Source organism: Hemicordylus capensis, chromosome 2 (genome assembly GCF_027244095.1).
Source record: "Hemicordylus capensis ecotype Gifberg chromosome 2, rHemCap1.1.pri, whole genome shotgun sequence".
Taxonomy (NCBI): domain Eukaryota; kingdom Metazoa; phylum Chordata; class Lepidosauria; order Squamata; family Cordylidae; genus Hemicordylus; species Hemicordylus capensis.
This window is the reverse complement of record NC_069658.1, coordinates 86,619,285-86,644,597: the sequence shown is the minus strand read 5'-3', so window position 1 is coordinate 86,644,597 and position 25,313 is coordinate 86,619,285. Positions and strand designations below refer to the sequence as shown.

Here is a 25,313-nt window from a genome sequence, read left to right as displayed (position 1 = left end):
TACTGGAGATGTGACTATTTAGTTCTCTCTTGATGTTCAGGAAGATGCTTAAGCCTGTCCAGTTTATTGGAGCTTTTCGAGAAAATTGAAACCTTCTTGTGGCTGCTGCTACCATTGATTTTTGAAATTATTTTCTTGCTTTTTTATTTTGTGTTTTAATTGTTTTATTATGTTTTATTGTTCTTAGCTGTTTTGAGAGGTCTATTTTTGGACTGAACATTTAATAAAAATATAGTAATAATCATAAGATGTGATGGTATATGACTACTGTGTATCCATCCCAGGTTTTCATGTACATGTGAAGAAAGTACCTTGAGATTACTACATCTCCCCCCACCCTAAAAAAGTCAACATAATCATGGAAAGGGCTGCAGTAGGATCCTGTTATGCTTGTGTCCCTGGCCCACCCTATTTGCTTTATTTTCACATTTCTCTCTCCTTTACAATAATTTCTTGCAGTGGCTTTGCTGCCACATAAATTTGGGTGTGTGTGTGTCTGTGTGTGTGATGCCTTAGGATAATCCTTCAACCTTTTTTTGTGGCAGGCTTTTTAAACAGTGGGCCTCATGCATCACTGTTTAAAATGCTGCCACAAAAAAAAAGTTTGAGGGGCAAGATAGAAATTCAGTCCCCCATTGACTTTAAGGATGCACAGGGACTGCTATGCAATTCAAAGGCAGCCCCTACAGTACAGCAATGGGGCTGCTGTGCAATGTGCTTAAAGCACTGCTGCCCAGAAGCATGTTCAATGCATTCCGCAGCAGTCCAGTTACTACACTGTCAGGGCTGCCTTTGAAGTTGCATAGCATCCCAGGTGCACCCTTAGAACTGATGGGGGAGTGTGCATCCTGTCATCCTTTGTTTGTTTGTTTGTTTGTTGGAGAATTTAACAGTACTTGGATGGGTCCCAATCACCTCCTTCAGTTTCTCTGCTGTCGTTTCGATTAAGCACAGCAGAGCAGCAGCATTGCTCTGAGCATGAGGGCTGTCTATCAGCTGCTCCACTGAGCCCAGCAGCTGTGTTGCTGCTGGGCCCAAGGGCACGGGCTGCACATGCTGAAAGGGACGGACCTCAGCACAAGGTCTGCCTCTCCTTCCCCTTTGGGCTCAAATAGAAAGGCCGAGGGGGGAGAGAGAGGAGAAGAATAAATGGGGAAAAGATGCTATGCTCCATCTCTCCCACTTTGCATTACAAACACATGCAAGGAGGAGACTCGACAGAATGCCGTGATGGGGGGGGCACCTCTTGAGCTGGAATTTAAAATTCCAGCCATGTGTGTGCCTCCCCTCACCACAGCCTCCTGTTTCATCCAAACAAGGGTGGCAGGGGTGGAGCAGAAAGGTAAGAGATCTGGGGCATCCAGCAAACATGTTGGTGCATGTGCCTCTTGTGCCTCGTACTAGCAATGTTGATGGGTTGTTGTCATGTTTTGGTGCAAGCAAAATTGTTTCAATTCAAATTGTCCTTCCTGTTTGTGACCATAGGTGAGTACAGGCCCAGACACATGCCACTAAATAGCATGGGCTGAAGCCATTTGAGGCCTCTTAACAGGTTCAGACCTCACCGTAACCGCAGTCACACCTGAGAAGAGGCCCGAAAGTGGCCCAGATCTGGTGCAGGCATGACTGGGCCTGTGATTTGGGAGACTGGTGGTGGGGATGGAGGAGCCCCCTCCCCACCGCCATGACCACCATCCCCTACCAACCCCACCACAATTGCCAGCATGATCGCTTCAATCCCCACTAGGCCACCGCCGCCATTGGCTTGCAGTTTTAAAAGGTAAATAAGAGCATTTTTCATCGCCCCCTCAGTTACTACTGGTGAAACCCTTTACTTGTAAAGAAGAATCCTTAGCAGATTCTCTTTTACAAGTATGCCCCTGGAGCTGGCTCATGAGTCTGGGCTTTGAACTGCGGGTGGCTCGCCTCTAACTTGGACCGGCCCCATCTTTCAAGTAGCTGGTTCGGCTCAAGGGCAAGCCTTCGAATTTGTCTAGTTCACCATCAAGTCAGCTCAACCTCGAGCCTGTTTGCACATCCTTAATATTAACTGGTGAGGATAATTTATTATGAAATGAAATGCCTGAGAATCCTCAATTTTTTGATCCTATATATCTGATGTAATTTGAAAATGCTTGTTCCTTCTAATTTTTTTTTAATTGAAAATTAAAAAACAATCAGCTAGATGCTGTTGATTCAGTCAATGTTTCAGAGGCAGGAAAATTTTATTTGTACACTAAGTCAGAACAAGAGCAAATAATTCATGATCTGTTGCTATTTCACACATTTGCAGATTACTTTAGAAGTTGTATTCCTTGAACCATTGTCACCTTGCCATGCAAGCAAGGATCTTTCCTGGTAGGGAAGGTTATATTTTGAAATAAAAACATTCTTAATTCAACATTTTCAGCTTCACTCCATGAGGTCAAGGAGTGCTGACATAATATCCCCAAAGTGCCCTGGGAAATAAAAATGGTGATGACAAGAGAATGGAAACAACTTGTAAGTCAGAAAGATAAAAAGAATGAGAGACTGTTCTGTAGAAGTCACTTCCAAGATTTGAACATCTAATTAACACAAAATTGTTCTCATCCAGAACCTTTGAAATTTTCTGTTTCTAAAAAGAAAATATACTGATTTTTTTTGTTTTCTGTTTTATAATCCTTTAAATTGAAAACATATGAAAGAAGTTTATGCAATATCATGTGGAAACCATTACGTGCCTCTTTAGTTTTCAGCTTATGTACCGAGTTCTGCACTACTTACATAAGATGCCGGGGGAGATTTTCAAGAATAGAACTGCTCAAAAAAACAAAATAAGCTGCAGCTACTAAATATTCTATGTTAAAATGTGGCAGCTTCTGAGCATGTGCCAGTACAGTAGAAGGTCAGAATTATGAATACTGTAGCTCTGGAATGTTCCAAGCAGTCCTCCTTGATCTCTCAACTGAAAAAATAGTTCATTGGACACAGAGATTGAATAAGGAGTAGGCAACCAAGGCATCTGCCTAGGGTTCAGGACACGCAGGAGCGCAACAAATGACAATTTTAACTATTAAGTGTTATACTTTATAAACACTTTTAGTATCAGAACATTCCTCCCTCCATGACAGGAACAAAAGGCAGCTACAGTGTGAAACAAGGATCCCACCCTCCTTTCAACAGGAATTTACTAATCTGTTTTATAGCTGCTTCCCTAAAAGTGATCTTACATTTCACGAAGACTTTATTCCAGGAACAACACTGTTTTCTCGTTCTTCTTTCCTTCTCTTTTTTTTTTCTGACATCAACCCCACACTCTCTACAGGATCCTCACTGGGACAAACTTCCAAAAAACAAAACACAAAGGATTAGATAGAATACAACATCATCCCATAGTTTAAAATATATGCATTTCGTAAATCATAAATGTACTATTTTAAATGTTAAGCTAGTCTAAGGACTGTAATAAAACTTATTTACTATACATGATTCAATGGCTTCTTAAGAAAGCTCTAAATATGTTGTTTATGTCAGGAAAGGAAAGTAGAATCTGGTGCTGGTTCAGACAACAACTCAAAAGGAGCGTGACAGGAACTGGAAGTTCATGGGGATCAAACACTCCTGGCAGGTGTGTTGTCTGAACCCACCAACCTATTTCCCACATTTATTCCCAACTTCCACCCAAAACTCTTTGCCCAGCTTCAAATGTCAGTGACAAATTGGGCAGAGAGTCTTGGGTGGAAGTTGGAAACCAGTTTGGGGAGGTAAAATGTGGTACTTCATACTTTCATGGGGGAGTGTAAATTTCAAATTTTGCCTAGGGCACACAAATGTCTTGTCTTGGCACTGCTTGGACAACTTTGAGTACATATGGACAAACTCTCTGCCCCAAAGAAAAAATCTAGCTACTGCACTTAGACACACACATCCACACACCTCAATCTGGATACCTTATGCATATTGATACTTGATGCATATTGTATATTCATTCGAAATATTTGCCCAGAGTAGAGAGCATGGTAGTAGAAATGTGATCCGGATACTGTGGGACCCAGGACTAGAAAACATGGGGAAAGGCAGAAAAGTGTAATGGTACAGCTTGTCAAATTCACATTCATCAACCCCAAAGTTATCTTGTGACCAACTAGATGACAACCTGCATGTTTTTAAAGTTCCAAGTGAGCAGGGGGAACGGAATTAATCAAGCATTTGGGGAACTGCAATTTGTGGCTGATGTACCATATATAGTCTAGTCCAGGACTGAGAGTTTGATTGGCCTGGCATAACATTTGCCCCTAAATAGCACTTACATTTATATACCGCTTTATAGCCGGAGCTCTCTAAGCGGTTTACAATGATTTAGCATATTTTCCCCAACATTCTGGGTACTCATGCCAGGGGTGTGTGTGTGCTATTGGAATCCCCAATGCTTTCAAGGTATTCAGCAGAAGTATTCTGTGAATTTCAGTTTTCTTTGCAAGTATGAGGACTAGGAACTCTTTTACAGGACAGCTATCCTCAGAAAATCAAACTCTGTATTAGTAATACTTCAGGGAAGAGTAGGGGTGTGCATTTTGGAATTTTCTTGTTTCGATTTGTATCCGAATCGAAACACCCCCGTTTTGTTTTGTACCCAAATTTTCCGAATCCAAATCAGCCCTGTTTTGTTTTGTAGCCGAATTTTCTGAATCCGAATCGATTTGGATTTTTAAAAAGGGTCCAAGGGCAAAAAGAGTGGGTGGTGGTGGTAGTGTCCAATGGGTGGAAGCTACCACCCACATTTCAAAGGAATTAGGCAAAGGCCTGATTTTTTGTGAATTTTTTAAGTTTACACATCTTTAAGAATTTTCCCATAGGGAATAATGGGGATTCCAGCAAATGTATCGCTTCAAATCAAGGGGAAAGGGATGACCCAGAGCGGAGTGTGGTGGGTGGTAGTGCCCAATGGGGGCAAGGAAACTTCCAGAATTATCTCAAAAGAATTAGGAACATAGGAAACTGCCATATACTGAGTCGGACCATTGGTCTATCTAGCTCAGTATTGTCCTCACAGACTGGCAGCGGCTTCTCTAAGGTTGCAGGCAGGAATCTCTCTCAGCCCTATCTTGGAGAAGCCAGAGAGGGAACTTGAAACCTTCTGCTCTTCCCAGAGTGGCTTCATCCTCTGAGGGGAATATCTTGCAGTGCTCACACATCAAGTCTCCCATTCATATGCAACCAGGGCAGATCCTGCTTAGCTATGGAGACAAGTCATGCTCAGCCACAAGACCAGTTCTCCTTTCCATTGGGCAAAGGGCTGATCTTTTGTGAATTGTTGAAGTTTATGTGTCTTTTAAGATTTCTCCCATAGGGAATAATGGAGGTTTCAGCAGCCCCATAATTCCACTTGGGTGGCACTGGGGTTGCCCAGAGCGAGGGGTTGTGTAGTGCACATAGGGTGCCAACCACCTCCATACCCACAAGCCCTTGGGTATTGGCTTGGCGTACCTTGGCGTACTGGGTTTTGTGTTTCTGAGGTGTTTGTTGTAGATTCTCTGGTAGTATATGAGATTTTCAGTGAAAAACAAGAATCCACTCTTATATGCTACCAGAGAATCTACACTCAGAACACCACAGAAACAACAGAACCCAGCACCCCATGGGTTAGCAACCCTTCCCCTGGCCAATGTGGGGTCAGTAAAGAGTGGCAAGAAGCAAAAGAGCCAATGGAGAACAAGGAGGGAATTGTCAGCAGGTCAGCCCATGATTTAGGTCACCGATCAGAAGGCTGGAAGGGTGGGGAATTCAAAGAGATGTCAAACACAAAATGGAGACTGACTCAGAGATCACCACAAAATGGAGGTCCGAAACAACAAAACGTTTTGTAGCCGAAACAGGGACGTTTTGTTTGGTATACAAAACTTTTGGATCTGGAAAATGGGTGTTTTGTTTTGTCTACAAAACACCCGAAACTGGCTGTTTTGGGTACAAAATGTTTTGTATCCGAAATGTTTCGGACATCCCTAGGGAAGAGAGCTGGTCTTGTGGTAGCAAGTATGACTTGTCCTCTTAGCTAAGCAGGGTCTGCCCTGGTTGCATATGAATGGGAGACTAGAAGTGTGAGCACTGTAAGATATTCCCCTTAGGGGATGGAGCCATTTTGGGAAGAGCATCGAGTTTCCATGTTCCCTCCCTGGCATCTCAAAGATAGGGGTGAGAGAGATTCCTGCCTGCAACCTTGGAGAAGCCACTGCCAGTCTGTGTAGACAATACTGAGCGAGATGGACCTATGGTCTGATTCAGTATATGGCAGCTTTCTATGTTCCTATGTTCAGAGAGTGCATGCAAACATACAGAATATATGTTATGCCAATGGCTATGTCAATCAAATGTTGTCATCTATCTTGCTGTATCATATGACTGGTTTATAACCATATCTGCTTTATAGAAATACCTTCCTATATATTCTGTCTGATAACTTCTAGATCTGTTTGTGGCTAGGGTTGCTTCAGATATGCACTTACCATATGAATGCTTGCTTACTATGTGTGGGGCTCAAGACAGCCATCTTCAGGTAGATGTTTCAAAGCCACAGGCCTGCAACTGTGAAGGTAATGCACTCTGCCACTCTTCAGGCAGATGGAATTCAAAGTAGGCATTTTTTTGCAGATCTTATTAAGCAGGATTATCCTTATGGAAGGAGATCTTAAGATATACTTATCCAAAGCAAGCACTACTAAAGTAGAATGCTCCTACTCCTACTGGACTTTTCCAGTAGTGTAGAAACACCTTTGCATTGACCACAGATACAGTATTCAATTCATGTATTTAGTTAGATAGAGAAAAACGGAATTATTTTATCTACCCCATTACCACAATGCTTTCCAAAGACCATTTTGAAATGAATAATATAAATGGAAGAGTCTATGTATGTATGTATGTGTGTGTGTATGTATGTATGTATGTATGTATTACATCTTTATACCCACCCACCCATACAGAGGCTCTGGGTAGTTCATAACAACAAAACCAAAATTAACAAACAATCATTTAAAACAATCAGTTTAAAACAATATAAAAACAAAATTTTAAACTCTTAGGTGGGGGGAGTATTCTTAGAAAGATAGAAAAAAATCACATCTTATTGCTAATCATTTGATCTTGCTTTCATCTTTTTGAAACCATTAACAAACAGAAAAGAGAGTCATAAGAATTAAATGGGAGCAAGATCAGAAGATTCTAATTTTTTATGAAGAAAATTATGTGGATAGAAACCTTCAATATTTCCAAGTAATGAAAAAAATGCTGTTCAAAATTATTCATTATTGGCCAAATCATGTTTGCTTTCATTTTGCTCCATATCATCTGGAGTTGATGAAACATTATAGGGGGTATGTGTATTCTCATATGAACACACTATCTTATATTGCAGCCCTGTGCATTTATGTTTTAATGGCATTTTAAAAGAAGTTTATATATCACATGAAAGGACTGGTTAGATAAAATCATGCCATATAGCAGATGGTTCAATATCCTGTGGATTCCTCTACTTTGTCAGTTTGAAGAAATACTAAATCCAGAAAATTCAGATACAAACTGGAGGAGGGTCTCAAGGGAGCAGATCTATGAAGAGAGAGAGTGGGGACGGGGGAGAGGAAGGTTGTCATTTGTGGAATGGAGTAAAAACATGTCCAGGGATTAGCAACTTGTCATCTCATACTGCAATAGAATTAAGCCTGTGGAAAATATAAAACAACAAGTAATATCTGTGATTAAGTCTTCTGTGTTCTACACACACACACACACGGTCTACTTATATTTTATTGTGTATGCTTTCTTTGGTTTGTTTGATTTTTAGGAAGGAAACTCTATCCCAGATAATGACTCTTCAGAGCCGTTCTACAAATGAGTATAAAATGTGATTTTGTTCTGCAATCTCTCCTCCATTGCTGGCATTTCCTTTTCTTGGCAATATTTGGAAAATAGGGCTTTTGCTGCTACCATAGTTTTCTATAACTATGTTTTTCTCTTTCACATCACTTTTAAAATACCTTAAAGGAATTACAAATGGAATTCTGATATCACATATCGAAGTTGTGCACATGACCTCTGGCTACTGTTCGGGAGGCTGAGGGTAGGGGTGTGCGTTTTGTTTTGGATACAAAACGTTTTGTGCCCCAAACAGGCCATTTTGGGGCACAAAAACAGAAAATTTTGTAGCCGAAACAAAACGTCTCTGTTTCGGATACAAAATGTTTTGTTGTTTCGGCTGTTTTGGAAATCCATTTTGCAATCATGAAAAGTCTTTCTTCTTCAGTCTCCATTTTGAGTTTTGACATCTGTTTGAATTTCCACTACCTGAAATCCAGGTAGTGCTTAGCACTAATGAGCCAAATATTAGATACAGCTCTTTAGTTGTAACGATAATTCGCCATCTACCACTGAATGATCAAAGGACAGATCACCATTCATTTAGCTCGGCCAACACAAAAGTAAATCAAAGAACAAAAAAAAAGGAATGGAACAAAACTTTTGTTTAAGGCTTAATATTCTGAGTCCCTAAAATCCATATATGACTGTGCTAGACTTGTGTATTAAAAATGGCAACATATACCTGCACATAATTTAGGTTCTGTCATATGTGTCTAAATGTCTAGACCAGCTATCCTGTTCAGCTCTGTAACAGGCCAGCTGTTACAGTTTACCAACTACTATATAAACACTCAGGAACATGGAATAATTTCAAAGAGACAATTGCCCATGTGCGGTTTAAATCTGGAAAGTCACCTATTTTTGCTCCTTGCCTACTTGACATGAGCTATAAAGCAGAATATTTCAACTGTCAAAGCACTGTAGTTAGCTATTAGAAGGTGATGTATGTCAGTACAAATAAACAGCCACCCAATCAGTGTACACTTAATCCACTTATCAGTTACATTTCTGGAAGAAGGAAGTAATTTCTTATGCTTAAAGCAGGATTGCAGGGTTCTGTTCTTGATTGTTTCTAGGTATTTATTTCAACGTGGATAGTAAAAAGATGTATGTAATCAGCTACAGGCACTTTGGCAGGTTAATGAAGCATAACATAGCAGCTAAGAGCAAATGCCCTAGAAGGTATCTGAGTAAATGTGTGGGCGTAGGGAGCAAGATGACACTTGTTTCCAGAACACTGGCCAATTGCTGCTACATTAGGGGTGTGCACAAAACTGGATTTTGTGGTTCGGTTCAAATTTGAACTGGGTTCAAACTGGGTTCAGGTACCAGTTCAGTTGAACTGAACCCTGGTCAAGTTCGAGCTTGAACCATGCTCAAACTGCTTCTAAAAGGTTCTGCCATATGGAACAATGGAGATTTGAACCAACCCATAATTCCCCATGGATCAACCATGCTGACAATGCAAATGGTCATCATGAATGCACAAAAGCCATGTGCATGCCAGCGTCATTCACAGGGGCAGCTGGATGCGTGAAAATATCTGGTAGGAGTGCTGGGATAATAGCAGTGGCAGTGTGTGGGAGGAGGATCAGGTATGGACTTGCTTTCCTCCTTGTTAAAAGGAATGTGGAAGCCTTCGTCTTTAAAGGGATTGTGCCAGTGATTCAAATGCCAAATCATGTTTTGGCACATCTCTACATTCTTCAACTCTTTGCTTTCACCATTCATTATTCTCTCAGTCCTCTGAGGGTATGGATCAATCTAGACATGACTTTAAATATGTTGTTTAGTTTGTTGTTCTTGTTAAATAGTAGCTGTGGGAGAGGGACAATTTAACCCTTTCCTTCATGGTCTCAATCGAGAGTATGCCCCCCATGCCATGGCTCATATTTGCCCTAGGAGGGCTCCCGTGGATGCTATTTAACAAAAACAGACCTCCAAAAAGACAGGGCTGTTTACTTCCAAGTACACGTGTGTAGGTATGAAGACTACACTTTTAGAAAACAATATTTTCCTAGGAGGAGAAAGAAGGTATACAGCTCTGGATTTGAGTGCTGGGGATCCTTGGGGAATTTTCAGCACTGAAGGCAAAACTGCTTCCTTTCAAGTTAGATAAATTATTTTCCTCATAAGGAGGGTGCTTCCCACTAAATTTAGATGCAGGGTAAATGTTTCCATCCTCTTGTCTAACAAAGAGCATGTTAGATAACATGGAAATATGTCTTCTTTCCATTAGTAGTAGTCCATGTATTGTAATATAGCAATTTGTCATTGTACAAAATCCACCATAGAACAAGAGTACAAGCCTTACACACCAAGCATTTAGAAGCACTGAAAAAATTACAAAAATCATGACGGTAGGGAAATGCTAAAAACTCTATAATAAACTCTATGGATTACTGGTCCGCAGTAAACCATAGCAACTGTAATATATACTAAGAAAGGAGGAAAGGTAACGCCAAGTTCAGGAGGACGCCAGCGTGGATAACAAGTAGAGTCAGGAAAGATATAAAAGGGGAAAAAGAGTTACTTCAGAAAATGGAAGTCCTGCCCAAATGGTAACCCCTGCTAACTTGGCAAAGAGGCAACTTTTAACGTGGTGATTCTCTTTATTTAGTAGGGGGAGAGTAACTGGCCCAATCCACCCCCAGCACAGTACCTCCAGTGACTGTTGCTGGTGTCTAACTTATGTTTCTTTTAGATAGTGAGCCCTTTGGGAACAGGGATCCATCTTATGTATTTATTATTTCTTTGTGTAAACCACCCTGAGCCATTTTTAGAAGGGTGGAATAGAAATCAAATAAATTAATAACAATAATAGATAGATAGATAGATAGATAGATAGATAGATAGATAGATAGATAGATAGATAGATAGATAGATAGCGAGAACAGAAAGGAACATGAACTCTGGCAAAATAAATGCAAGAAGACAAGGGATGCAAAAAGAGAGCTATATAGCATATTATATACTGTATATAGCTATATAGCTCTTTATGGGGAGCATATAGCCAGAAGTGTCAGGGGAATAATAAATACTTCTTTAAATATATCAGAAGCATAAAACCTGCCAGGGAGGCAGTTGGACCCTTAGATGATGAGAGTATGAAAGGGAGTAGAGGATTACAAGCCTTTGTCTCAGAGCAAGCCCATGTGAAGGGAAGAAAAATGCAAAATCATCCCTTCCATGCTTTCCAAACGAAGGCTTCTCCCAAAACCTTCCTTTAATATTGGTAGTTCTAAGGCTGCTGCCACGACCTACTTATCAACAGAGCTTAAATCCCGCCCCCCAGGCTTGGGTGAAATCCCAGGGAAACACTCATATTTTTTCTACTGCAAAAGTAAGTAAGTAAATTTATTACAGCCGTTAGACCAGCTTAACATTTAAAATAATAATTTACTTTAATAATTTAATAATTTAATTTAAAATTGTATAATTTACAAAATATTCAAATTGCTAATACAAGCTCTATGAAGTTTGGATGCAACAAAACAAAACTTGGCCACATTTATAGAAGTAACAGATTTAAAATTTGACAGCAAAAAATCCAAGTAAAATTGATCCGTATGGCCAGGATGATTCTTTAAGAGAGGAGCAATAAACTTAATATGAGTATCCCTATAAAACTGACAATACAGAATAACATGAACAACTAACTCTATATCCCCTGAGCCACAAGGGCAATGACACAATGCGTATGGAACTCATTTATATTTCCTGTCTAGGAGTGCAGAGGGAAGGGCATTCAAACGAGCAAGGGTCAATGCTCTTCTAAACTTAGGTAAAAACATATGATCTAAATATTCAGCCGGTTTGTGGCTGAAGTTTTGAGAGCCTATATAGATTCCCCTTGGTAGTCGAGCACGCTCCTCCTGCAGATCTATAGCCAATAGTCGTTGCCTAACAAAATATATCGCCTGATCTAAACCCCTCTCTGTAAGGTTTTCTTGGGATGTGCCCCGTTGATGCAATTTCATTTTCAGAGCTATTTCCCATTTAGTTGTAAAGCTGTCAATTAATACTAAAGGCGCTAAACTGACTGGGAAGAAAACCAAATGCAGCCAGAATTTGATTATACAAAACCAGATTTTCATTTTCAAGGTGGTAACCCCAACTTCTCTATGAAGAGCCACGTTAGCTGTGCCTCTGGGGACTTGAAGGATGGCCCTTAAGAATTTAGTTTGAACTGCTTATACAGTGAGGGAAATAAGTATTTGATCCCCTGCTGATTTTGTCCGTTTGCCCTCTGACACAGAAATGAACAGGCTATAATTGGAATGGTAGGTTTATTGTAGCTGTGAGAGACAGAATAACAACAAACAAACCCTCAAAAGCCCAGTGCCCAAAAGTCAGCGATGGATTTGCATTGTAGTGAGGGAAATAAGTATTCGATCCCTTCACAAAAAATGTCTTAGTACTTGGTGGCAAAACCCTTGTTGGCAATCACAGAGGTCAGACATTTCTTGTAGTTGGCCACCAGGTTTGCACACAACCCAGGAGGGATGTTGTCCCACTCCTCTTTGCAGATCCTCTCCAAGTCAGAAAGGTTTCGAGGCTGATGTTTGGCAACCCGAACCTTCAGCTCCCTCCACAGATTTTCTATGGGATTACGGTCTGGAGACTGGCTGGGCCACTCCAGGACCTTCATGTGCTTCTTCTTGAGCCACTCCTTTGTTGCCTTGGCTGTGTGTTTTGGGTCATTGTCATGCTGGAATACCCATCCACGACCCATCCACGACCCATTCTCACTGTAATATTGTAAAATTATCAAAAGGCCCAATTTGCACGCCATAAAGAATTTGAGGGTGTATTTTAGCCTTCAATAATTTGACAGCCGCTGGGACAAAAAGAGCACCTGTCGCAAAAGTATACAAAAAACTTCCACGTGCAAACCTACATGTGGGGAGAAAACTAACAGCTGCCAAGCTCCTGAGGTGTGTGTGTGCACCAGATTGAGACCCCCTTCCAGCCCCCTTTCTTCGGAATCAAAAATCCACTTAGAGGGGCTTTTAGAAGAAGAAGAAGAAGAAGAAGAAGAAGAAGAAGAAGAAGAAGAAGAAGAAGAAGAAGAAGAAAACTGTGTTCAAAATATTACAGACAGCTTCCATCCGAGGCTTGCTCAGCTTATAGTTACAGGTAAAAGAAATATTCAGTAGGTTACAAGAATACAAAAAGCATCCCAGATGTTATTGGGGCAGCACACTGTAAAAATAGTGGTTACCCAGTCGCAAAGAATGTGGATGTAAGAAAACACAAAACACCTTTAAAAGTGTACAGAGTCCTAGCTGGATGGACACAGGCTTAGCTTAGTTACGTTACAGGTAAACAACAACAGAATGCTTTCAGGCATATGCAAAACATATGAAAGAAATGTAAGTTTCTTACACAAAATCTAACGAACTGTTCCCTAGGCTAAACTTCCAGAAGCCAGAGTCCTGGCATCCTTTGACTTGAAACTCACCAATTCCTGTATGAAAATTCAAGTAAGTTTCCTCCCGTCCTGTATTTCAAGGAGCTGCAGAGGTCCTTCCATGAGCGAAATCTCCAGGCTAGCTCCTGACCATGAGGGAGCAAAACTCCATTGCTCCTCACTAAGCCTTTCTGCCCGAGCTTCCCTCACCTCCAGCCTAGCTTCTAACAAAGGAACCTTCTATTCCTCCTCATGGCTCTCTAGGTCCCACACACCTGGTGTGCTGATTGGCTGAGCCCTGGAGTTCACCAGCCTGTCAGTCAGGACAGGGTTCACTTCCGGTTAACTCTTGAGGGGAGGGGAGGGGCTGGTCAGTGACTGATCACTACAAAGGGATTCTTGTGGAGGATAAGGAGATTGCAGAGACGCTGGATGAATTATTTGTATCTGTCTTCACTGTGCAGGATACTGCCGATATACCGGCTCTGGAATGGAGCTTCTCAGGCTTGGAGACTGAAGAGCTGGGCCAATTTGAGCTGACAAGAGAGGATATTCTAAACTGTCTTGAAAAACTAAAAACTAAAAACTCACAAATCGCCAGAGCCAGATGGCATCCACCCAGGAGTTCTGAAGGAACTCAAATGAGAAATTGCTGATCTCCTAGCAAAAATATGTAACTTGTCCATACAATCAGGCTCTGTACCAGAGGACTGGAAAGTAACTAATGTAACTCCCATTTTCACAAAGGTATCCATGGCAGATCCAGGAAATTACAGGCTGATCAGCTTAACTTCTGTGCTGGGTAAATTGATGGAAAGCATACTTACGGACAAAATTGTTAAATGTATAAAAGAACAGGCTTTGCTGAAGAAGAACCAGCTTGGCTTCTGCAAGAGCACATCTTGCCTCACTAATCTTTTGGAGCTCTTTTAGAATGTCGACAGGCATTGTGAGGTGATCTGGTTGACACAGTATACTTTGAACTTCCAAAAAGCTTTTGACAAAGTTACCCACCAAAAGCTCTTGAGTAAAAGTAGCAGTCATAAGATAAGGGAACAGGTTCATGTGTGGATTGGTAACTGGTTGAACGACAGGAAGCAGAAGGTAGGAATAAATGGACAGTTTTCACAATGGAGGAAGTAATTGTGACTGTGGGTTCCGCCAGTGATCTGTACTGGAACCAGTGCTCTTTAACTTGTTCATAAATGATCTAAAAGCAGGATTGTGCATGGTGATTGTTCATACCAGACCGGTTTGCCACAAACCGTAGCCGGTTCATTGGTTTGATTGTGGACTGAATCAGGGGCAGTTCAGTTTGTGATTGAACCAAAACAGGCCTGGTTTGGATGAATTGGTTTGGCATAATTAGGAGGCCAGGCAGGGGTGGAAAGTGAATAAGTAAGTTCACTGGCCGGTGTGGCTACTGGTGCTGCTACTCGCCACTGCTCACCCTCTCGGCAGCTCCAAGCAGCATGCTCCCCCATCTTTTACCAAGCTTCCAGCTTGGCGGCAACTCGGTTCTGGCCTCAGAGCATACACGGAAGCCATTTCCATGGTGCCTGCACATATGTGGATGGCATTTGTGTGGCCATAGAAATTGCCTCTGTGGATGCATGGATGCTACAGAAATGGCCTCCATGCATGCGCGGAGGCCTGCACCAAGCCTCCACTAAGCTAGTGGCTCAGTAAAAGAGTGGGGAGTGTGCTGCTGGGGGCCGCCTGGAGGGTGAGCAGCAGCAAGCAGCAGAGCTGGCCGCTGTGCCAGCCGGGTAAGCACTTTGCTTGCTTGCTGCCCCTGCCCAGCCTCCCCTTACCCTGAAAGGGTCCCCCACCCTGGATTTGCCTTTACAAGCATATCTTCCAAACTGCTTTGGCCCAGTTCGATGGCCAGGCCAGACCCATCCTTATTTATTGATAGATAGATAGATAGATAGATAGATAGATAGATAGATAGATAGATAGATTTAATGTACTGCCCAATCCACAGACTCAGGGTGGTGTACAAGGCAAGAACAGCATCTGAGATTGAGAGAGAGAGAGAGAGAGAGAGAGAGAGAGAGAGAGAGAGAACTGGACCAGGCCCATCCAGTTAAAATCTGGTTCAGATTTGAACCAAACCAGCCAAACCAGAGGCATAGCAAGGTCAGAGTGGGCCCAGAGACAAGATTTTAAAATGCCCCCCCCTCACATAAGCTCAGCTCATGAAGCAAAGAAATCTTAAATGAGGCTGAATAGTGGTAACAAAAAGCATATACAGATATAGATCTAGATAGAAATAGATATATACATATATAACACCTATGTGCCACCACAGAACATCATCCTAAATTATTTTTTAAAAGGTTTTGTAAATTGTGGACGATGCAAGTCATTTAATGGTACTAGAGAAAGACATGCTGTTCTGGTAGCTCCAGGTCTTAACACTCACATCAATTTCGGAGGATAAATACATCTGAAGGAAAACTGGGCGGGTGAGTGGCTGGGGGAGTCAGTCATGTGACTTGCCTCTGGGGGCCCCCCCAAGGCAGTGGGCCCCCAGGCAACTGTCTTCCCTTGCCCTATTATAGTTACGCCCCTGGGCCAAACTGATAGCACACTACTATCTAGAAATTGGGGTAACCAGCAATGTGGCCAAATATGCAAATGACTATTTAGGGTAATGAAATCCGAAACAGATTGTGACTCTTCAAAGTGGGTGAGTGGCTGACAAAATGGCAGATGTGGTTCAATGTAAGCAGGTGTAAAGTGAAGCACATTGAGGCAAACAAACCCCAACTTCACATAACCATTGATGGGGTGTATATGTGAAGTTGTCAGCTGTCAGTGACTGACCAGGAGAGAGATCTTGGGGTGGGAGTCGACAGCTCGTTGAAAGTGTCAACTCAGTGTACAGCAGCTGTGAAAAAGGCATATTCCATGCTAGGGATCATTAGGAAGGGGACTGAATATAAAAGTGCTAATATTACAATGCCTTTATGGTGCAGCCGCATTTGGAATACTGTGTGCAGTTCTGGTCACTTTATCTTAAAAAGGACATTGTAGAACTGGAAAAATTGCAGAAGAGGGCAACCAAGATGATGAGGAGCCTGGAGCACATTCCTTATGAGGCAAAGCTACAACTTCTGGGGGATTTTAGTTTGGAAAAGATGAGACTATGGGGAGACATGACAGAGATGTATAAAATTATGCATGGAGTACAGAGAGTGCAAGCCACCTAATGGCGCAGCAGGTAAATGACTTGATTAGCAAGCCAGAGGTTGCCGGTTTGAATCCCTGCTGGTATGTTTCCCAGACTATGGGAATGGACTCCCCGTAGCCTACAGGAAGCCCCCCCATGGCCTACAGGGGGCTCCCCGTGGCCTACAGGAAGCCCCTCGAAGGGGCTACAGGTATTTAAAATCTTTTTAATTTTTTAAAAAAAATGTGGACCTGTCCGGAGGTTTGGTTCCGGTCCAGATGGAACGGGGGGGGGGGGGGGGTCGGTTCGATCCCAAAACCCAAAACCTCCAGACCGAACCTCTGGACCGCCAGACCGGTCCGCACATCCCTACCTTGGGCTTGATCTAGCAGGGATGTTCTTATGCTATTTCTTTAGCTTTAGAATGCACTAGTGCTTGAGCAAGAAATTTTGCTGTCATTAATGTAGATGGAAAAAAGCAGGAAGCACCCAGCCAAAGAGCAAAATGAGAGACAAAAGATCAAGGTGCTGTAAAGCATTTATTGAGCCCAACGTCTTTCACCCACAAAAGGATTTATTCAGGGTCAGCAGTTTATAGTGTTCTAAAGAAAAATCTACAAGTAATCCTTTGCCTTCTCACAAAGAATTACTTGTAGAATTTTCTTTGGAACATGATGGGCCAATTCACACAACCATTTGGGAGGGTGGGAGGGTGGGTGGTGTAGAAGGTTGCATAATCTTACCTTGTTGCAGATGTTGCTGGGCGCATGGATCGCACACCCAGATGGTCCACTGCTGCCCCAGACAGCACAGAGGTGAGGATATTGGGGTGCATTGTCCTGCCCCCCTGAAGTCCCACAATGCTCTGTGCAAGTGTGTGGTGCATTGTGGGGATCCCCCTGGTGACAGCCATCAGGGGTGACAGCCACTCCTGTGCCAGTGCCAGCTGGGAGCAGCTGGTGCTCTCATATGAGCAGTTCACTTAAGTTAGAGGCACACTTGTGACCTTAACTTTGGCTAACCGGCGAGTTCCATAGGCAGGTTTGCAACTACAGTGCCACCGGGATCCATGTGGATCCCAGTGGTTCTCATGGGCAGCCAAGCCTGAGGTTGGCTACCTTAGCCCAGTCTTGGCTGCTCACGAGAACAGCCTCTGTAAATTGCTGCCCCTGAAGAAAGCCTTTTGTGTCTGAAACGCATTGGGCTTAATAAATGCTTTATAGTACCTTGTGATTTTGTCTCTCATTTTTGCTTTCTCACTGTCCTAAATGTGACAAACGTTGCAGTATCTTTTGACACCCCCCCCCCAATTATTTTGCAGAGAATATGCCATCTTTGAAGCCAACAATGGATGGATATGCTTTGTACATCTCACATTCAAATATAAAATGGATAAAATCTTCATTGGACGGGAGATTACAAATATGTCTGCCTTCCAAGGTGAGTTCTCTAAGATTACTGATTAAATTCAAGCTTACGAAGTTCCTTTGAACTCAGCTGGACTTATTCCTGCATAAACATGCTTCGAACTGTGATATAAATCTGTGAAAATCAGCTTCTTCTTTGGCGTAAGTTAAAACTTCTGTATTGGAATCATTTCTTAACATATCTGCATTAAATTCAGAAAAGTGGTGGCACTTCTCACAAGTATTTGCCAAATTTCAGACAGATTAGAGAAGTGGTTTGAATTTTATGATCCAAATGATTTAATAGTCAAGGTCTGCATTGTAAAGCAAATGGTACAATATTCAAGGTCCGCATTTTTCAAAACAACAAAAGAACACATTCCATGGTTGATATAAAAATTTTAACCCATATAAAGTGGCAAGCAAAAAGAATGAATTATTATCTGCTGTAAACAGGTTGGGAATATGAAAACTGACTTATTTTCAGGCAGTTTTCAAAACTTCTGTATCTTGAACATTTCTCAATAGACCTGCATAAAATCTGGACATTTGAGACCCTTGTTACCTAGTTACTTCATGCCAAATTTCGGGAGGGAGAGCACAATTATGGCAGTAGGTGTTGTAACAGTGTTGTAAACACTGAGCTGGAGGTTACAGAAACAAGTTATACTACTGAAATAACATTTTCAGTTACGTGCCTATCTTCAAGGAAGTTGATCCCGGATGTGCTGTTTGAGAACAGTTTTGAGGATTAAACAGATTTATCTTTCTTTTCTTTTTTTGTTAATGGAATGTTATTTTTTTCCCCCTTACTACCTGTTTTTATTTTAAAAGATTGTCCTTTGAAATCGAACTAGATTGTTTGGGTTTCTTGTATGTCAAACAACAGAATGATTGGCCACGGATGGCCTCCTCGTTTAGGTTTTGCTAATTGTTCTTTCTTGGCACCTCATATTACCACAGTTATTACCTAACCAAGATGTCACAAAGGTTATACAAACTCACAATTTTACGGCAAAGCCACTAAGTTTTGTTTTACATTGTTTAAAATAGCAGTACTGGCAAACTAACATCATTAAAATGTGTGGTCTTTGTTTCAGAAAGACTGCTCCTTCAAAGATCTGTGAAAAGTCATACTTTGAAAAGAGTAATTGTCAACATCTGTTTTATTTCCATTCTCATTACATATTATCATCTGTTGCCCATAGGGTGGCAACAGATGCAACTATGCAGCAAGTTGTCCACATACATTCATACACATACACAATGTGTGAGTCTGGCTTCACAAAGCCATGTATATGAGCAAATCAAACAGGTGGTTCAACCAAAGGCTCACAGACACAATGATGCAACAATGATGTTGCCAGTCCCCAAACGAATGTAGCCATATGTGAGGTGCCCCATTCTTCTTAATGCTTTTCTTTCTTGAACATTTTCACGTTCTGCTTGGAACAGGAGATATCACAATAGTTTCACTGAGTCCATGACTGTGATAAAACTTACTCATATTAGTTAACATGCTAAGGTTTCACCTTACTGTTCAGGTTTGTTCAACTTTACTAGTCTCATTTTTAAAAATAAATGTTATCTTGGCTGCCAAAGCTTCTAAGTAGTTTAAGAAATATACCTGCTGTCAAAAACCATGTGCTTTTGCTTACAAACAGAAGCACGTGGCTTTGGAGTTATGACAGGTGTTGTATGCCCATGCCCTCACAGGGTGTGGGGCCTCACTCAAAATCAGCCAGTGTGGGGGGCCCTTCCAGTTAAATTTATGGGAGTTAAAAGAGCATGGCCTGGGTTGGTTGCCCTGCTTGCCCTGCCCTTAGAAAAGCCCTGGGTGACATGATTGAAAGATGTGGGTGCTGACATCAGCAGGACTGTCAGAAGGGCCTATGTCACCGCTAATGGTCAGAGGAGGGGCTTACATCACTGGAAATGGTCAGGGGGGCTCTACATCACCAGAAATGATCAGAACAAGAACTGTGCCCTCACCCTGGAAGTTATGCTCCCAACCCACCAACCCCACCCCAGAATATGCCCGGGCATGTCCTGAAGGTGGGCATGTGACCACTCTACGAACATGCCCCACCATCCTTGACTAATACAAACAGTTTTCAGAGCCTGGAAAGACCTGAGGGCACAGGCATGATAATGGAGCCATTTTGTGTACCTTTATTGGCCAAAATGGGGTCAAGAGACCCCTCTAAGTACAGGCCCTGTGACTGTGTGTTCAGATCTGGCTGTTCTACAGTTCCACAGAGACCTTGGAAGATGCCAGGGCTCCTCTGCAACCTACCTTTCCCTATCTTTGCCTCAGGCACATAGGAAGATAGGAAAATAGGAAGCTGCCATGTACTGAGTCAGACCATTGGTCTATCTAGCTCAGTATTGTCTTCACAGACTGGCAGCAGCATCTTCAAGGTTGCAGGAAGGAATCTCTCTCAGCCCTATCTTGGAGAAGCCAGGGAGGGAACTTGGAACCTTCTGCTTTTCCCAGAGCATCTCCATCCCCTGAGGGGAATATCTTACAGTGCTCGCACATCAAGTCTCTCATTCATATGCAACCAGGGCATACCCTGCTTAGCTAAGGGGACAAGTCATACTTGCTACCACAAGACCAGCTCTCCTCTCCTAGGCACCCCTGTGAACATTAAGCCTATGACATTGAAGAGAGTGTCCAACCCTCCAACAGGCCTGAAAACTCACCAGGTGGCTATTTTTATTGAGGTCCAGGTTCGAGATCCAGAAACAACCTTCCTGGTGAACAAGCATGATGAACAAGAATGGGATTGTGGGTGCTGTAACACCAACCCTGCTTCTGCTGTGGAAACTAAAGCCAGAGAGCCTCCAGCTACTATCTAAAAAACCAGAAACACGAGTTCATCAGATTCTGAAGCAAAAGCTCCTGTGAAACAAAAGCTGCATGGGTAAGCAGGGGAGAATGGGTGAAGAAGAGGCCCCAGTTTTATTGGTTTTATGACTACTGTTTTCAAAATTCAGATGGACTTTTTCTGAAGATGTGGAGTGTAGCTGCCATTCTTTTCTGTCAACCAGGCCCCAGGATTTTGAGTGCGACAATACGTGCTGCAGGTCTAGTGAAGACTGATCATCGTCTGATAGTCAGATGCCAATTTCATGCAGCTCTAGGTCATCTTACTGCAGGACAGTATGCTTTTCTTCATCATCTCAGTGGGAAGGAGGAGGAAGCCATGGATGATGGTGTGCTTATAAAACCTGAAGAGCAAACCCCAAATGAGGAGCCTGAGAATCTAGTACGCCTGATGTGTTTTAATTTGCTTGCATAGTTTGTTTTTACCCTGTAGTATTAAAACATTGCCTTCTTTTATTTAAGTCCATGCCTATGAGAACACCCACAACGGGGATGTCAATGTATCCTGCATTTCATGTTACTGATGGTGAGCAGTAAAATAAACTGGTACCCACACACTTGGATACCCCCTTGTATCCATCACAGTGGATACCCCCTTTCAATATGCCAAAGGGTTAAATAAATCAACCTTCTATTTATGAAAGGGGTATTATTCCACCATTACAGATTTTCTGCATGATATTAAGAAAATTACAAACACCTAGAGCACCGTAAGGGGAACATTCTTGCTTTATGACCCAGTTACTAGAAAAATTCAGTTTGAGTCCTAACAACACTTTCACCTTTTCTGCAGGAGCTAAACTAGCCAACATATTAGGACTCCTTCCTGACACCCCCCCAAAATGTTGCCTTCCACTGTGAACATAGATGATGGGTTCAAACCTCTGTTTGTGCTTTACACACCCACCAAAGGATTCCCTTTCCCTGTAGACATAACCAGTGCATTGAACTATTTGTTTATACAGACATTATAGTGTAGCAGATAGTGGGAGACCTTCATGTGCTCCTTTTGCAAAACATTCAATTTCGAGGGAAGAACACTAAGTGTGTTGATGTTGTTTATGACAAGCCACACTATATTGTTGAGAGCAAGTACTACATTGACATAATCACTGCGGAGATAAAGATGGACCAGAACAAAAACATGCCATTCCGTTTTGACAAGGTGATTGTGAAGCTTTCACCCCAGAGAGGACTGCAACTTTAAAAATGCCAGTTCCGAAAAGTTATGGCAACCCATCCCTTTACAATAACTATTATAGGGCCCAGGCAGGATAGGTCTATGTGGGTGCCCCTATCACATATGGGGCAGGAATTGGTGGCCTATTCCAGAGCCTTTTCCAGAAAGCAGCCACTCTTTTGAGGCAGGGATTGGAAATCATTAATCCACACATTAAAACAGCAGCTCAGGGCTTTGCTAAAGACCTGGTGGGCCATGCCTCCCAAGCTGTTCTGAATAAGATGGATCAGGCCTCTTCCTCACAAGGAGGAAAAGGGCTGATGTATATCAAAAGAACATGAAAGGCACAATGTCTACAACTATCAGGACCTACCTGCCCTCTTAAAAGAAAGGCCGTGAACTAGCAGATGCCTCAGATGCACACGAGAGAAGGCCTAAGGGAAAAAGGAAGTGCTCTGTTGGTGAAATTGTTTAAGCTACAATGGCTTTTATACACTGCAGCTCTGAAGAGTGCACAAAATCAGAACTGGACCTGTTCCAAATTGCCACTATGCAAACCAGTATTGAGAGAAGTTTATATGTTGAGGTGCCACCCCTGACCGCTCTGACAGACACTGCCCCCTGGATTTCTTCATTGCTGGGACTGGGGATTTTTACCTGGATTTGAACAACACCCTTTTATATGTATGCTGTAAAATTGTAATCGAGGATGGAACCTACCTAACACAGAATACAGCTGTGGGGCTAGTGAATTATCTAATTGCAGCCCTGTTTAGACAGATGAATGTGACTCTGGGAGACCAACTTTTCAGTCAGAGCAGCAGTATCTATCCCTACAGGGCATTCATTGAAGTGATTATGAATTACAGTGAGAGCACTCTATCTACTCAAGTCTCAGCAGGCTTATTTTATAAAGATATTGCAGGGCATCATGAAGCAATTGTTCTGAATGGGGATAACCTTGGCTTTATTAACAGAGTCACCTTTACAACCGAAAGCTGGAAGGTAGATCTCCCCCCACCACCTGAAGGCGAAGCTTAGCAGGTCAAAGTCTAGAGGGTGCATGGGCAGGAGGTGGAAGAAAGACTTGATGTCACACTTTGCTAGAAGTGTCCCATGGCCACAACCCCTCACCACCCTAACTGCCTCATTGAAGGAAGTGTACCACATCAAACAGAGGTGCTCTGGGACCCCATCATTAACAGAAGACTGCTTCGGATAAGAAAGATGATGTATCAGGCGAAATTCACCAGGGGTCTTCTTAGCAACCACGCCTAAAGGAGAAACTTGAAAGTTAGGGAAAGGGGGAGTATCGAAGGGGCCATGGACTCAATCTGCTGCTACTTTCTTACCAATCTTCCTATGAACCACTCCCTACCTAGCACTGATAAAAGACTGTTTGCAATAAAAGTCACCCATTGGGAGGATGAAGGAAACCTAACCCCCTCCCCCCAAAATGATTGGGATAAGCCTGAAGCAACTGACTTAACATCCCCAGCTTAATTGGGATGGGGCCCTTTCCCCAGAGATGGGGAAAGGGGGATTGCCTTTCCTAGGATTTGGCAGGCAGTTCTTGAACTCTGTATTCTACCCCTTTTCCCTGTGGAGCTGGGGTGCCTTGCAGCACAAAAGATACATGCATGGCAGAACCTGCACAGGGACCTGGTACAGCACCACCCATTGTTGAATTCTAAGCATACCAGGTGGCGTTGAACCCACTGCTGGCTGGTATTAGCTGAAGTGGCAGAAGCCAGATTCTTAGATAACATATGATGATTTTTTTAAAAAAAATCATATTTAGCCCACGAGGTCCCTGCAAAATCCATCATAGCTCTATGGGTAATATCCAGTACTTTACAAGAGCTAGAACGCTAGCAGGCTGTGCCCTATGGGTGATGCCCATATAAATACTGAAGCCAGAGAGCCAGTTATTCCAGGTCCTTTTGACTGGCTTCTGCTTGGGAACCTTGTGTTCTTTGCCTGAGTCCCCTTCCTTAGGCTTCACATCAGGCTCCCAAATAAAAGGCTGAAAATGTCCTCATATTCCCCATTTAATTTCTTCTCCTTTGTTGCTGGTAAAAGGTGATCACCCAACGGAAGGCCCAATGCCCCCATAAGGAGAATACTGTGGGAAGGGAACCACCCCCATAGGGAAACCCTTTCTCCTCAATGGTCATATTTGTAGTGTTCTGTGGTGTCAACCCCCACCAAACCTGTTCTGCTGTCCCATGTAAGGTGGAGGATCCTACAGGCATCCCTGGAATGGCTGCTGAAGCCCAAGGCTGTGAAGGCATAGCCCAGAAGAGGTTAAAGCCCCAGCCCCCATAAGGCAGTAGCAGCCAGGGATACATTGGCCACTGACCGGTACCATCCTTCAGTGTGTCTGGGTCACCTGAAGGAGTAAGCGTAGGTTGTTTGACTGGTGCAGGATCCGCAGGTACAGGGGCCACAGGTGATGGAGCTGGAGGGTTGCTAGTCAGTGGTGCCACTGGAGGCTGGTGATCAGGACCAGAGGGCTCCAAAAGAAATTGAATTGGTGTCTCATTATCCTTCTCCAAGGATGCCAGCCTATCAGATAAAGATTTTAGCAATTCTGCCCCAGCAGCATCCCTAGTATGTTTCCTATTGGTTGCACCCCCAGGCCAGCGTCCTCCTGCTTGGGGGGGGTGCTTCATCCTCTGAATAAGGGCCCTAATTTGCCCTATGTCACCCTCCTCATCTGATGACGAAGACAGGAGCTGGTAATCTAGGAAGCTTTATGCCCCCCCATCATCTCCTTTGCTTTCTTAGGCGGCATGGTTCTGCTCTTGACAGGATCATGCCTAAAATTCCACCAGCCCCTCAAGGAACTGGCACTATTCAGCTCCCAAAAGGGGGCCCAGAAGAACCCAGACAAATATAGCCCAAAGGCAATGGCAAACCAAGGGCTAATAACAGGTATAAAAAACAGAGAAATGCAAAAGGAAAGGGGGAAAGTAACACTATTAGGAGGCCACTCCTATGCCCAGGAGCCCCATGCAATGGAGGCCAACAAAAGCTGGGCCCTCAGATGACCACTCCCAGGCCGCAGATCCCCGCTCCCCAGCAGGTCTGAACCTGACACTGCCCAAGGCCTAAGGGCCCTCTAGATCCCAACTACAGCCCCCAGGCAGGTCCTGACCACCCACTGCCAAGCCCCAGGAAGACCCTGGACGTGACTCCCCAAGAGCACTGGGCAGCTGCCTGATCAAACCATGCTCTGCCACTTCTTGCTGCCATGCTATCCAGACCTCCAAGCATGTCCTGCACCACGCTCTCTCTCAGTGCTCCTCACTGCAGAGCGGGGGGGGGGAAGGCCCCCACCGGGGCCTCGT

The 25,313-nt window shown here is 43.1% G+C and overlaps 1 long non-coding RNA gene across 1 annotated transcript in view; it reads right to left on the bottom strand.

The window, feature by feature from the left end:
* Positions 1–19,135: 19,135 nt before the first annotated feature.
* LOC128347385 (uncharacterized) overlaps positions 19,136–25,313 on the bottom strand; it is a 39,438-nt gene continuing 33,260 nt past the window's right edge. The window contains exons 2-4 of the long non-coding RNA XR_008317543.1: positions 22,334–22,394; positions 20,597–21,124; positions 19,136–19,332 (exon numbers count right to left, since the gene is read on the bottom strand). This is a non-coding gene — a long non-coding RNA (uncharacterized LOC128347385). The remainder of the gene's footprint in view (positions 19,333–20,596; positions 21,125–22,333; positions 22,395–25,313) is intronic.